The following is a 5402-nucleotide window of genomic DNA, read 5'->3' on the forward strand; positions in this document are numbered from 1 at the left end:
TTGCTTTTGCTATAGTAAATTTATGGAATGCAAAGTTGAGTCCAAACAAAATTTACAGTACAATCCCTACTCAGTATCATAAATATCATACAATGTAAAAGGGGATCAATGTTTCTTCATAAACAGGACAAAGAACTATTGTGAAGTGTGCAAATAGACACATTGCTGGTCCTCTAGATCTAGAACCCTTGTAAATCCACTCCAAATGCTTAAACTCTTGAACCCTAGGAATATACATATCTCACTCCTTTTAACTCAAAGAAGGGATGAGCCAAATGTCCAAAAGACTAATACAAATGAATCTTGGTGTTTAGCTATATATGATTATTGGTTTCTACAGTTTTAACAGTAATTTCCATGTGAAACAACAATAATTATACGCTAACCCTTATTCCATAGTTTCTGAGTACTATTGATTATCTAAAGAATCTTCAAATACATTGACCAAGTTCAAAACTAGTTACAATATTTAGTCATAATTCAATCAGAAGAAGAAGCAATTCCATTTCTATATCTCAATTTGAGAAACATAAATATAAATAACGAAACTAATGTTAGCACAACTACAGATTCCTTACTCCTTTCAACAACATTTAACTACCAACATAAATAATTGAGAAGGACAGTATATATAAGGGGAAATGATCATTTACCCAATTTTAGCTAAAAAATTGCCCACTTGCTCCACTAACAGTTTTTTAACCCCATTTACCCAAAACACTCTAAGAGATTATTTCCCTAATACCCAATTAATTCATTTTTTATTCTTTTTATTTATTTTTGAGACTTTTTTGCCCTCTCCTTCTTTCTCACTTAGAGAGAGAAGTCATCCTCCACCTTGCTGTGCTCCGGTGACCAGTGGCCGGCCGCAGTCTCCGGCGACCGGTGACCGGAATCCGACAACCGGTCACCGGAATCCCGAATCCGACTGCCGGACTGGTGACCGGATTCTGTGGTCTGATTTTATTATCCCCCAATAATCATATTATTGCCCCCCAGTAACAAGTTCATTGGGGATCAATAATTAGTGAAAAATGAAGATGTTTTTAATTTTGAATGTTTTAGTAGATTTATCCAAATAAATAATCTTATTATTGCCTCCCAATAATCTTATTATTGCCAACCAAATTATAATAAAAAAAAAGGAAAATGTCTTTTTTCTCAGTGAGTGACAAGTCTTATTCTCTGGCTCTCTCACTTTCAGATTAAAAATGTTATAAGTGCATGATCAAGTTACTTGTTTTAAGAAAAGATCAAAAGAAAAGAACAGAAAAAAAAAATCTGTAGATTATAGGAACTATACACATGATGAAGAAGTGAAATATCTGTAGCTATTCACATCCCAAAAAAAAAAAAAATTCTGCAACAACCTCACAGTAAAACATGCCAGAGCCTCCAAGATCTTATTTCACACTACAAAACCCATAATTGGACACCCAGAATTTGCTTTGGGCACCCGCCGGAAATCCAACCTGAAATCCCAGCCTTCTCCGATCGAACCCGTCTCCTACGCTCCCAAACCCGAACAACACTCCTCCTCAGTCCTCACCCGACCCGGACCCGGCTCAGCAATCATCAGCACAAACACAACCGCCGCCACTGTCGCACGCGCCTCCTCACGGCTCTCCCGACTCGCCGTAGACCAGAGAACACGCTCGGTTCCTAAAGTACGGCCCTTCCATAAGCCCGATGTCGTACCCGGCCCGGGTGGCTCCGTTGCCGGAAGTTAAGGTCTCCGAGGAAGGCGGAGAGGCGAGGCAAGATGATCTGGAGATGGAGAAGGAGAACCAGTGCTGGTGGCTAGTATGCAGGCCTCCGACGACGGTCTCGGGAAGCATAGGAGAGAGAGAGAGAGAGAGAGAGAGAGAGAGAGAGAGCTTGAAATTGAAAGAGGGGAGAGAGAGAGAGAATGGCATGCTTTTAATTTTATAATGAAAATTTGTCTAAAATAGTCTTTTTATTTTTAAATGGGTAAATGGGCACAATAATCTCTTACTGGAGTAAGTGGGCAATTTTGAAGCTGAAATTGGGTAAGTGGTCACGACCCCTATATATAATAGGTTAATTTGCAAGTAAAATTAAAATACTTACCTTCAGTTTCTTCTCTGACCTTTCTGCATCCCAATTTTTCAAACTACAATTAGCTCCCTTTGCTCGATTCCAAATGCAAATCTGGAAATTCTAGATTAAAACACTGAAAATATTATATACATATATACAATCAAATAAGATTAATAGGCAGAATAAGAATAAAATAGAAGACACAATCAAATAAGAGGCAGAATATGAGACTACTATGAAAACGCTGGAAATAGTATATATACACAATTGAAACAGTATATCTCAACATGTATTCTGTACATTGAAAAGACTACAAACTGAAGGTGCAAAAGCGGTAAAAGGCAGTTGGAAAGTTTCAAATTGAGATAGGTCACTATTATGGGATAAATTCAATAGAAGAACACAAATAGATCAATAGAAGAACACAAATAGATGGCAATGATTGCCTTCTCATCAAGGAGGAAAAACGCTATCCAGCTACATCAACTGAACTACGGTAAGTGTCACAGGGGTGTAGTTTTATCCTAAACTTTTTCCCTTGTGATGGCGCCAAGCAGCCCTCTCTACTCGACCAGCCTACCACTCTCACTCGCTTGCTTGAGTACGCAGCGGAACTATCAAGTAAATAGCAACGAGTATACAAGCATACACACACACAACCAAGACACAAGTGTTTACGGGAAGCCCTCTTCCCAACCTTTAACTCCACTAAAGGATTACAAGAGTACAATAGTGCTTTCAGCCTTGGCAATCCCACATGCCCAATCTGCCTAGCAACTATCACGAGTGCTTTCAGCCTTAGTGATCCAACACACCCAATCTGCCTAGCGACTCACTACGTGGGTACTTGCTCTTAGTATCACCACTTGTTCTATGTGCCAACAACATAGACTCTCTAACTAACCCCATGACATCCCCATGGGTTAGGTTTTATATTGCACAACAATGTGCATGGCGGTTGACACCCCCAACCGCCCTAGGGTCATGTGGCAGCGTGCATGCTTGCCAAGCAATCCTTGCAACTCCCTGCAACTTCCTCCAACCGCTTGACATTATCCTTGCGCAGCCAACTTCCTTACATAAGTAACCACTTGGTAACCGCATGGTAACTGCTCGCAACTGCTAGGTAACTTCCCATGTCAAGTGTCAAGCATCCCTTGCTTGTAGGAGGTGCATGTGTGCTGCCCTGCAGGCCATGTGTCGCGACTCACATGCCTACACCTTGCTGCCAGCTACGAGGCTGGGGACTGCTAGGCTTGGCCGAGGTTGGCCTGACCTGGCCCATGACGCCCAGCAGCCCACCACTTGCTTGCTTGCTGCCTATGCTTGCTTGTCACTTGCCCTCGTGTTTGCCATCAGTGCTAGCGAGGCCATAACCTTGCCTGCCCTAGCCCACTGATATGCCATCAGTGCCTAGCAAGTGTCATAGCGAGGCTGCCCTTCTCCTCCTTGCCTGCTGACCCATTGTCAGTGCTTAGCGAGGCCATTGGCAATGCTTGTCCTTCCTCCTTGCTCACTGATATGCCTTGCATTCTTACTTGCACATGCTCCCAGCTAGCATGTGCGTGCCTCGCCTCGTCATGGCACAAGGCTCATGCCATGCCAAGGCGTCCCGCGGCACTAAGGGGCTAATAGTAAGCTATTAGCATTGGACGTGAAGTGTTAGTTCATTCCTGGTTTCCAAAACACTAACATCAAACACAGAGTAAAAACTTACTTACGTATACAAGATGCCATATTTCGAAATTTACATGTTCAGTGCATTCAACCAAACCAAGTCATTACCACCTGCGACCCTACAAATCCCAAACATCAAACAACTCTGAGTAAGGAAATGACAGAAAACCAAGCAAAAAACACAAATCACAACATATGGTAAGTAAAATTCAAGGTTGATGTAAGAAATTGATTTTCAGCAGCATCCATGATTAGATTGCAGTTCAATTTGAAGGCAATTAACTTACATAGCACTTGGAAAAAACTATTAGCAAGAACTAAAAGAAAAATTACAACACATCGACTACAGTTTTCTGGACTTCGCAGATCTTTTTATAATTGCCTGTATATATAATTGTTTATTAAGTCATGGAGAGGCAGTGTTTGATAATTGAAATGGATCTAATTCCCAAACGTAGCTTTTCATGCTTATTTCTTTGTGTTCATATCCAACATCAAGATTCATAAGAAAACCAAATGTTCCTAACTGATTGTTATTGACCACTAAAATAAACAATGAATAAAGCAGAAACCAACATTCAAATTAGTAATTACACTTTCTGTTTACTTTACCCTAAACTAAACCCTATTGTGTGTGCATGTGGTGAGATAGCGTAAATATCAAAATAATGATTACGATAATCCTCAACTTACCTGATCAGAAATTGGCTTCTCGTATTTATGCCTGAAAATCAATCACAAACCAAATAAACAGAGGAAACCACCTCACAAAGAATCAAAAGGAGAAAGACCCATACAACAAAGACTCATGCAATAATAAACACCAACAAAAAAAAAAGTTACTGAAAGAAACAGAAATAAAAAATCTGCAAAACCAAGACTTCGATCAAGTAGAGAATGGACTGATTGATCAATCAAATCACTTTAATTTAATAGTTTAAGCTTTGATCCCAAATTCCAGCCACCATTGGACCTGTTTTTCCAGAAGGAGAGGTTCCCCAATATTGATCCTACTTTGTTTCTTTCTTTTTTCCCAACCAAATAACCCTAAAAAGATTGAATCCCGAATAATCCTACTCTTTCTTTTCAGCAGATTAAGAACATCAGAGAGAATTACTTCCGACAGCAATCAAACCAATGAATCAACACAAACATTATTGACGATACAAAATTATCTGCTAAGGAATCCTTGCACTCCAACCAAATAGTAGCCAACTGCAAGACAACCATAATAAACAGAAATCAGATAAATTGAAACTCTCCAAAGCCAATGAAGACAAAACAAAATCTGAATCCACTCCAGAACTAATTATCTTTGCTGTCTGATCAGAACCCAACCTCGTCAGCAACCGACGACCAAAATCCCTGCGCCAAAAAAGCTCAAATCTCCAGTCATGCAAACTCCTCACCCTCTCTCTGATCAAAACGGTACTCTACCTCTCTCGCTTTCCCTCTCTCTTCGTGGAAACAGAACAACATGGCCAGAAAGAGACAGCACAACAAGCAAGGGCAAATTCGTCATTGCACTATTCATAAGGGAATCACTATAAGGCGGTTGAAGCTTTAGAGGAGAGAATTTGTAGTATACAAATTTGATATCCAAAGGCTTAATTATTTAACAAAGTTTTCAACATTTGATCAGAGATCATTCTACCTTAGCAATA

At 40.1% G+C, this 5402-nt stretch overlaps 1 long non-coding RNA gene across 1 annotated transcript; it reads right to left on the reverse strand.

The window, feature by feature from the left end:
* Positions 1 to 2088: 2088 nt before the first annotated feature.
* Positions 2089 to 5202, reverse strand: LOC133729423 (uncharacterized). Its single transcript, XR_009856373.1, has 3 exons — positions 5077 to 5202; positions 3783 to 4953; positions 2089 to 2181 (listed from the first exon to the last, which is right to left on the reverse strand). It is a non-coding gene; the product is annotated as an uncharacterized LOC133729423 (long non-coding RNA).
* Positions 5203 to 5402: the final 200 nt, after the last annotated feature.

The sequence above is a fragment of the Rosa rugosa genome, chromosome 1 (genome assembly GCF_958449725.1).
Source record: "Rosa rugosa chromosome 1, drRosRugo1.1, whole genome shotgun sequence".
In the NCBI taxonomy this organism is placed as follows: Eukaryota; Viridiplantae; Streptophyta; class Magnoliopsida; order Rosales; family Rosaceae; genus Rosa; species Rosa rugosa.